The sequence below is a fragment of the Nipponia nippon genome, unplaced genomic scaffold (genome assembly GCF_047370975.1).
Source record: "Nipponia nippon isolate SJK-2023a ecotype South Korea unplaced genomic scaffold, ASM4737097v1 scaffold_33, whole genome shotgun sequence".
Lineage (NCBI taxonomy): Eukaryota > Metazoa > Chordata > Aves > Pelecaniformes > Threskiornithidae > Nipponia > Nipponia nippon.
In genome coordinates, this window is record NW_028262351.1 from 1,264,552 (window position 1) to 1,275,145 (window position 10,594).

Consider the following 10,594-nt stretch of genomic DNA (forward strand, 5'->3'; position numbering starts at 1 on the left):
AAGGCACTGCCTTCAACAGCACCTATTTAAAAGAATCACATAAAACAAGTATAGACAGCCATGTCCCCTTCATCCTCTTCGGCTGGTAGAGATAGAAGTTCACTGGTGAAGGCACATACACAACACCCTCTAAATTCACAAGCACACACACATTTGGGGATCCTCTGCCTGCCTGGTACCCCTGCCCAGATCCTGGGCCCTCTTACCTGTTTTGCAGGTCCCCTAATCACTGGCTAGCCCAGCTTGATGCTCGTTAGCAAACATGCATGCACTCACACACTCATCCCACAGGCACTCCACACTCACAAGTCCCCTCAAATACCAGCATGGACCCTCTGCCCACCTGATACCCCTGTCCAGACCCAGGGCCTCATACTCTCTGGCTAGTCCAGCTTGAAGTTTGCTAGCAAATTACACATGCACACCCCCACCCACACCAGGTTTGGAGAAGATACAGCCACTCAGTCCCCTGCCAGCAGCCGGCACCAGGCACGTGGGCTGTGACCCGAAGTCGTGCTCCAGCCTCTGGCGCCACAATTCCACTCACACAGGCCTCACCGGTAGCTGGCACTTAGTCCTCACAGCAAACATATACACAGGATAGAGAGTGAGATTACACAGAGAGCCAGTTAAGAAAACATTTAATAAGATAGGATAGAGTGCCATGATCAGGTTGCATGGCTCAGACAAGCGTACTGACTGGTCATTTTCTCTCCTGCTGGTGAGCGAGTGTCTGTGTGGATGCTAGCTGCGGCCAACTCATGACAGTGAACCAGAGCGTGATCAAGAGAATGAGGAAGAATGCAAGAGCGAGTGAGAGTGAGTGCGAGCAAGAGACTGCAAGTGAGCAAGAGAAAGAGTGAGAAAGCAAGAGCAAGAGAGCATGAGCGAGGCAGCACAAGCAAGACCATGACTGAGAGAGCGTGAGGAAGAGTGAGCAAGATCAAATTAACACAAGCAAGAGTACAAGGGAGAGAGAGTGAGATAGGGAGGTGGGGGAGAGGGCATGACTGAGAGAATGTGAGCGAGCAAAAAACTATAAGTGAGCCAATGACTGGAAAAGCACGGGAGCAAGCAAGAATGTGAGAGCGAGTAAGAACAAGTGTGAGACTGTGAGCGAGCAAGAGAGTGCAAGAAAGTGTGCATGAGCGAGAGAATGTGGATGAAACAGCAAATGAGATTGTGAGCAAGCCTGAGGGCGAGTGAGTGAGACTGAGTGAGTGCAAGCAAAAGCACGAATGAGGGAGCGCAAGAGGGAGAGAGCACGAGTGAGAGCAAGAGAGTAAGAACGAGCAAGAGTGAGAGAATGAGAGCAAGACTGAGTGAATGAGCAAGAGCATGAGGGAGAGCGCAAGCAAGGGAGCTCATGAGAGAGTGACTGAGAGCAAGCACAAGAGTGTGTGTGCACAAGAGAGCACAAGCGTAGAAGGAGGGAACATGAGTGCATGCACAAGTGGGCCAAAGAGTGAGCGAGAGAGCATGAGTTCAAGAGTGAGTGAGACTGACAGAGCAAGATAGCATGAGTGAGAGCAAGTGACAGAATGAGAGCGAGAGAGTGAGAATGGGAGTGAGACCATGCGAACGGTAGTAAGAGAGAAACTTGACTTGAACATAGAAAGTTTTTTCATTGTGAAGATGGTCAAATTCTGCACGCATGCCTCTGTAATGTTCCTCTGTAGAATATTTCACAAGAACACTCTGAGTTTTACTTCATTTATAATTACACAAATAAATCCTCAGAAAGTATTGGTGATACAGGAAAAGTATAAGACAATCAAAAATAAATTAGATTCAATTCCTGTGTGCTGGCAGTGGGGCAACTATGAAGGCAAGTTAGGGAAAAACTCAGGTGAAGTCAGAGTACGAGTAGAGCCTGTGCTCTAATTCAGGGACTATAGACAGTGGTCATGAAAGGCATGAGCCTTGCTCATGGATTGGAGGCTGACTCCCCCATTTCTGTTCCTGCAATCCCTCCAAAAAAAAAGGAAAGTACTTCATAGCTTTTAAAGCATTCAAAGGACAATCTTAGGAATTATTGCAGACTGTCTTAATTGCCAAAAAACAACTTCAGATGAGAAATGCAGCATAGTTTCATAGCCTCCTGAACAATCCTGGTATTTTTCTTTTTTAGGACACAAAGCTGGAATCCTGTTAAGCATCACTAAGTGGTTGCAAGAGAGAACAAGTGTGCAACAGATAGCCTTCCTACTTTTTCAGTCCTCCCTAAATTGGGTTTGATAGTGCAGTTAAGGATGTCAAAAAAGCACCAGATCCAGTAGACAGACCAATGCATTCCTCCTTCCTGGCCACAGAAGGCCAGCCTGGTGTACTCTAAGAATTGGGAGGTCTCTCTGTCCCAGTCTGATGGATGCAGCTGCTGTTTCTGTTTGCAGGTCTGGCCAGTAGTGAGGCTGAGCATGTATTCCGGAGAGGCACATACACAAACATGTGATACTAACACAGGTGGCCACACAGTATAATAAACAGAGCAGTCCCTTTAGCAGCACTCACATATAATACTACCAGAACTCACATAAAATATTAAGTATGGAGCACCAAATCCTGTTCCTCCTCTCTGGCTGATCAGGATTGAAATTCACTAGTGAAAACACACACATACTCTCTAGATTCACAAGCACACACACATTCATGGATACCTTGAATATTAGCATAGGCTATAAGTCCATTTAATATCCATGCCTGGGCCCCTTACCTGGTGTGCAGGGTCTCCTCTTACTCACCAGCTAGCCCAGCTTGATACTCACTAGCAAACAAACAGATGCATGCACTCACACACTTGTCTCACAAACACCCCCACAATCATGGAGCCCTTGAATATTAGCAAAGGTTTTCAGTCCACCTAATGTCCATGCCTGGCCCCTGCTCCCCCCCCCCCCCTTACCTAGCCACTGTCAGACCATGAGAGTCTTTCCAGATGTGGATCTTCTACTTGCTGGTTAATCCAGCTTGAAGTTTGCTAGCAAATTATACATGCAGGATGAAATTTACTAGAGAAAAATAAAAACACCTAGGTGTGACCATTAACAAACCCCTACAATGGAAGAAGGCTCAGAGAAGATAGGCAAAGGTGATGTGCTCAAGAAGCTCAGAGAATAATGTATTTTCCTAAGCCAGACAGACCAACATGGGGGAAGGGTATATGTGGCTCAGCCCAACATAGAGTATAAAAATCAAACAACCGCCAAAATGGACTTTGAAGACAGCAATGGGCTTGAGCTGGCTTCAACCCATTTATTCTCTCCCAGTGACTGGGGATGTATGGTGGTGAGCATATAGAGACTGGTAATAGGAATCACATTTGTATTGTGATCCAACTGTACATTGCAATTGCTATATTGTGCTCATATCATTATTTCAGTATATTGCAGTATCACTCCACTAAATCAAAATGCCATGTAATGTAAAATACCTACAAATAAGTAAATTTGCTATTAAACATTAAACCCTCCTCTTCTGGAATATCTAAAAGAACCTGGTCAGAGAGTATTGGACTCTGACATTAATAGGTGAGCAGGCTGGGGATGGGCAAGCATTTGGGAGGGGACACAGCCAGGACAGATGATCCAAACTGACCAAAAGGATATTCCATACCATATGATGTCATGGGGGGGAGTTTTTCCAAGATAGCTGTTGCTCGGAGACTGCCTGGGCATCGGTCTGCTGGTGGGAGGTGGTGAGTGATTTCCTTTGCATCACTTGTTTTTTCTTTCTTGTTTTTTTTCCTCTTCACTTATTAAACTGTCCTTATCTTGACCCACAATTTTTTCTCTCTTTTGCCCTTCCACTTCTCTCCCCCATCCTGCTGGGTGCGAGTGATCAAGTCAACCCACCACAGTCCTTTTTGGCACCCAACGTGGTGGGGCACGAGGGGTTCAAGACAACAACAGATTTGATTGGAGTGTGCTAGACTGAATTTATAGTTGTTATACCTGTTTAGCTGCTACTTGGCAGGCTGTTACTTGCTGTTGCTGGTCATGATGTTGACTTGTTTGCTCTTGATACTGGTTTATTTGTTCTCTCACCTGCTCTGTGGTGTGCTCCCTCTCTCATCAAACTCCAGGGCTTGTTAATGGCTGCTTTTCACTTTTTCTGTGCTGTTTATCACTTTGTTTTGCTTTGCCTGGGAGAGCTATGATAAAAGCACTGGCCTTGAGCCTAATCTGGTATTTAGCCCCTGCATTGCTACTGTCCCAGTACTCCATGAACCATCTCGTGGAGAAAATTAACAATTACACCTTCCTCCTCCTCTCTGAGCCACTTTGTGGGGGAAATGAAGAATAGCACCTTCCTCTTCACCTCCGGGTAGAGGTTTTCTGCCTTGTTACAATGGCCCTTCAGTTTCTTGAACATCCAAGAATGCTCATATTGGTGTGCATCATAAATCTGATTTCGGCTTTTCCTAAGCTTAACCAACTGCTTGGGAACGCCATGCAGGGATGTGCCCTGAGGCAGTCAATTCATGGGTGGCAAGGTGCATGGGACAATTTGGGCAGGTACCTAGAGAGCGATTTTCACCTCCAATTGTTTGGAATTTCACACCCGAACAGGCGTGGAATCCTGTTGAAGTGACAGAACACTTGAAGGAAGGATGTCTTGCCCATGGCAAAGAGATGCAACAACTTCTAGCACTGTGCTGGGGCCTGACTGATGCCTACCGAGCCTGTCCAGCACCCTCAAAGGAGCGAGAGGGTGTCTGGATCTGAGGACATACAAACAGACATTGTGGCTAAGCCAGAGACCCAACCCTTGACTATAACAGTTGCTCCTGTAGTCAAGAAGAAACAGTGGAAGCAGAAGTCAACTTGCTTAGTAAGGGAGGAAGAAGCATCTCCTGAGAGGGAGCAGGAGGAAGAACCAGAGGAGGCAGGCTGTTCTGCAGCAGGACAGCCATGAGAACAGGAGGGGGAAGAGACAGAAACCATAAACGAGGCAGAAACCACCTGATCCCTATCCCTGAGTGAGCTGTGAGATATATGGAAAGATTACAGCCATCATCCAAGTGAGTAAATTATCACCTGGTTGCTCCAGTGCTGGGATAGTGGGGCCAATGGTCCCACCCACGGAACTAGAGGGTAAGGAAGCCCAGCAGCTGGGATGCCTTGCTAGAAAGCATGGAATCAACAAAGGGATTGGAAAAGGGGCAGCAATCCACAGGCTCTGGAGGCAGCTCCAGTCGAGTGTGAAGGCAAGGTATCTCCTCAGAGAAGACCCTGCAAAACTTCTGAGGCAAGTGGACCACCGTTGAGGGAGGTATCCAATATCTGAGGGAATTAGCGGTGGTGGAGGCGATCTACAGCAACTGGGACAATAACCAGATCTCCAAAGATCTGGATGACATCCACTGCATGCAGTCTATGTGGTTGAAGTTTGTATAGAACACACCAATGTTGTACACCAGCCCCCTGGTGATAATGAACTGGACAGACATCGAGGCACCAATTGTGGATAGACTGGCCTACCAGCTCTGGCAATTCAAAGAGAATGTCTCTTCCTCTCCAACCCTACGATCCTGTGCCTTGGCTGTGAAATAACTGTCCCAACAGTTCCAGCAACTCAAAGAGAATCTTCCTCCTTGCCCTTACAGGCTGTCGTCTCAGCTATCAAGAGTGTCATACAGAGTTGACCTTTCTCTGCTCAAAGGGAACCATGGGCACACGCCACGTGCCACCCTGTGATTCTATCTGCGCAACCATGGGGAGGACATGGGGAAGTGGGACGATGCACCTACCTCGAACCTAGAAGCTCGTGTATGTGAATTACAAGGAAATACAGCATCCAAAAAGGGTCCATCCAGGAAGATGACTGCTCTAATTGCTGTTGAGCAATTGCGCAGACACAGTAGAAGGGCTGATCCCCCTTCTAATCCTGATGAAGGGACTTCTGGTTTGCAATTAGGGGAGTCAGGTGGATCTAGGGGTGCCCTGTTCACGACTGCCTTCTTTTCAGCTTAACTTTCTGTTTAGCTTTAGTGAACTGAATAAACCATTCTTAAACCCTAATTGGTGTTAACTAAATTAGTGAAGGTCTGCATATTGATGGGGCCAGTGTATTCTGGCTGAAATGATAAACTCCATGCACTAAACCACATACCTTTGTTATTAAACAGGAATACATAATTTTCTTGCTAATGCCTGATGCAGTGAGTGAGAAGTATAAAAATGAAACAAAAATATCTCTAGAGTCCTACTTATAATTGTTAATAAGGTTTTTCTGTTCATGCCCTTCTGTGTGTTAGAGGAAAATATATCTTGCCAAATCTAACAGCCTGAGTTTTGTAGCACTGGGGCCTCTGATCCATGCTGGGCAGATCCTGTCCATAGAAGAGATTCTCCCATTTTGGTCATTTGAGCTATTTCAGAATTTTCTTACAAGAAAACAACTCTATTCAACATTTCTATTATCAAACAGAAAGGATGTTCACATGAGAACTTCTTGCTGCACTGTGTCCACACAAGTGGCATAATCGCCAGTACTGAGTGGGAGCTGCCTGCAAATCACCTAAACCCCTCCCTTGTCCTGCCTTTGGTATCTCCCCTAAACATCTGTGGTGAGTTAACCTTGGCTGGCTGCCAAGCCGCTCTATCACTCCCCCTCCTCAGTGGGGGGGGAAAAGATTAAAAACTTGTGGGTCAAGATAAGGGCAGTTTACTAAAGAAAAGCAAAGGCCACATGCGGAAGCAAAGAAAAACAAAAAGATTTATCCTCTACTTTCCATCAGCAGGTGATGTCCAGCCACTTCCTGGGAAGTAGGGCCTCAGTACGCGTAGCAGTTGCTTCGGAAAACAAATGACTTAATAACGAATCCCCCCCCCCCCCCCCCCTTCTCTTAGCTTTTATTGCTGAGCACAACGTCATGTGATATGGAATATCCCTTTGGTCAGATTGGGTCAGCTGTCCTGGCTATGTCCCCTCCTAACCTTTTGCCCACCCCTAGCCTACTGGCCTTTGGGGGTGGGGGGTGTGTTGGAGAGACAGCCTTGATGCTGTGCGAGCACTGCTCAGCAGTAGCCAAAACACTGGTGTGTCATGGTTCTAGCTACAAATACAAAGCACAGCACTATGAGGGCTGCTATGGGGAAAGTTAACTCCATCCCAGTCAGACCCAATACAACATCCCATAATAAGTCCTATGCAATCCCCAAATGCTCTTCCCCTGCATCCCATTATGAGTCCTGCACCCCTAGGCATTAAGCCCCCTTAGTTCCAAAGGTGATCCAGAGAGCTGCTCCTGATGACTAATCTTGATGTGTTTCATGCCTGGACAAGGGGGGTGATCGCTCGCCTGGGACAGCCCTGGGAAGTGCCTGGACAGGGTGTTCATTCCTCTGGAGTCGTTAATTTCGGTTCCCACCTGCCATTGTGCCCCTGTGCTCCTCTGGACTTGTGGAGGTGGGCATTTGATGGGCTGCTGGCTCCTCTGATGGGTCTGGAAGTAGCCTGGCAGGATATTATTTGGTCTCCCCCTCCTGCCATTGTCTTTCTGTGCTCCTTTGTGGGTGTGCAGACAGCTTTTATCACATAACCTAACACTATGAGCTCATTAAGACTATATTTTGTCCTCATTCTACATGTTCAATAATATTAGAGCTCTAATTTATCCAGGTGTTTGACAGTGTCTGGAGAAGTTTACACATCCTAGGTCTGCTATTTGCCTTTGGCTTTTCTGATCAATTTCAGTGACTAAGCCAGGGAACTGTCACTTACCTGAGGAAGCCATGTTTATAGTACATATGCCAAATATATTTCCTGCATGCCAGGACAGTTGTAATCATGTAACAAATCACTCAATTATCTTTTTATTTTTCAGTTTTTACCATTACCTTTAATTCTTCATAGGGTTCAAGGTTCTCTAAGGGCTCAAGGTTCTCTACTAGTTTGCTGTTTGGCAAAATGGATTTTGAGATATGAAAACTAGTGAAAGTCTGATTAATTCTGGACTTACCTCAGACATTCCACCTTAAGGTAGAACAGAATATCAAAAAAACTCTGCTACTTGATATAAAATATTTTGTTTGCTGGGCTGACTTGGGCAGAACATATTGATCAGTCATATTTTGTTTGACATATTCTGATTTATGTTATCAGGCAAATTAGAAAAAAATGATGCTGAGGTTGGGAAACAGGAAATATATCCTACTGCTGGCTCAAGATATTTTCAAAAAAGACTGGAATTGTACTGACCTAATCATAGGTTTGCTTGTAGTTCACCACTTACTCTAAGCTATAAAGTATACATGAAACTTATGGCAGTATCCCAAAATGATAACAGGAACATAGAAAAAAATCTTTATCTACACTCTTTCTCTCCCAGCAGTGGGATTTGGAGTAGTGTTTTTTCCTGCAATGTTGGTTTTCCTCCAGGTTGCTGTCATGGTGTAGATCAGGACAGACTAAACACATGCATTAAGTATTATGCAGTAATTGGATAGGTGTGAAGGACTTTGGATATTTATTGCCTCTGTGAAAGAGTTAACGCAGAGAACACTACAAAGCTACAGAAAAGTTATCTCTACTTCCCCTTTTCCTTGCTGACAGGATCTGCAGTTGTCAGCAGTCAAAAGGAGCAGGGTGTTAAGCATGCTGGTTCCAGACACAAATTTGTGCCATCTCCTTTGGTCTGAGGTGGATAAATTTTATGAGGTGGAGAGAGTCTTCCAGATTGTTTGATCTTTACTGGTTGGTGGACTGCTTCAAGCTCTTGCTTGTGACTGGTATAGTGAGTTGCCAGTCAAATATTCTTATATAAGTTTAGTTCTGCTATTTCTACCAATTAGGTGGTATCTTTTTTCATAACACCTACCTTAATGTGCTTTATCTAACAAAAGTTACATCCCAAACAACTACCAACCAACATACTGAAGGTCAAGGAATTTGTTTAAGGAAAGCAAATATCACTCCTATATTCAAAAAGGGCAAAAAGGAGGACCCAGGGCTGGTCAACCTCACCTCGATCCCTGGGAAGGTGATGCAGCAACTAATCCTGGGAACCATTTCCAGACACATGAAGGACAAAGAAATCATCAGGAATAGTCAGCATGGATTCATCAAGAGAAAGTCATGCTTGACTAACTTGATCACCTTCTGTGATGAAGTGACTGGTCTGGTAGATTGTAGTAAAGATAAGGGCTGGCGACCGGAAGATCACGTGCTGTACGGAAAGAGTTAAGGGTCGACCCTCCCTTGTCTCCGCCCCTTATAACATGACACGCCTACTGCTGGGGGTATAAAGCCCGGGTCGGCTGGAGATCTGGCAGGATAACCTTGATGTGTAGTGTTTGCTACATAAAGGTCTTTTGCATTTTGGGGGCGGTGTAAGGTGTAAGTGAGACTTCGTTCTTAGGCATTATTTTAACTTAAGACAAGGAAACACTGCTCATGACACAGAGCCACCTGAAATACTGAGAAATCAAAGCAGAGAGACTCCATGTCATTGTGCATTTATTTTTGAAAAAGTGACATGAAACTCCACTAAATGACTCATTTTTATTCAGATAAATGGATTTACATTCCATCATTTAGAATATAAATACAAAGTGCACCCTCGGGGAAAATACAAAGCTATCATTTTATGTCAGGGTTTTCTGTAATGTCATAAATTGAATTGTGAACTGAAATTGCAACCTCTCTAGTAATCCTGTAACAGATGTCTTTTTAATAGCATATGTTCATCCTGAACATCCATGTTCACGATGTTTTCCTGAATATTATGGTGGTGTTTTTGGTGCGGTGGTGTTTGATTACCTGCTTCCAATTTCAAATGGCTGCTGTAAAAGCTGACTACTCACGATGATAAATGGTGCGTTAAGAATTTCTAGATTACAGTTTACTGATGAACAGTCACGGAACTGGATTCCATCTCTCAGTCTTGTAATAGGATTTTAATTTTAAGCTATTCAAAACCGAGTTACCAAAAGCATATTGTCTATAGAAATGAAAGCATCTAAAAACGTGTATTTCGCAAAGCACTATTTCTTACCTGTTATTGAACAGTTAAATCATTTTGAAGGCTTAAATGCATGTATGGCTCAACCTAGGTTATAAGCTGGTGTAAGTAATGGGGATTCACCAGCTGTTGATATATAGCGAGCTCACTTGAAGAAGTGCAAAATTTTATGTTGATACAGGTTTTCCTTGTTAGTTAACCGCTAAATTGAAATTAGCATGGTATTAAATTTGAAAAGGTACTTAGTTTGTCTGCAAGAACACAGTTTTTCAGCTCCTTTTTCTGATTCTGACTATAAGCTGTCCACCCACTGTCTGGAACGTGCCAAAACAGTGGCTCAGACTAGACATCTTCAGAAACCCCATCTAATGAAGCTTCTTTTGAGCTTCCAGCTCAACATTTCTTTAAGTATCTATGTCATTAACAATTCACCATGAGCAGGCTTTTCTGCTTGCTGTTCTGTGTTCAGATTTACCCTGGCTATATATAGAGCTCTATATAAGTCTTATTTTACACGCAGCTTCCCCAGCAAGATCCAGAACTACTGGAGCTAAGGGAGGGGGAAATGTAGTAAATATAAGGGCTGGTGACCGGAAGATCACGTGCTGTACGGAAAGAGTTAAGGGTCGA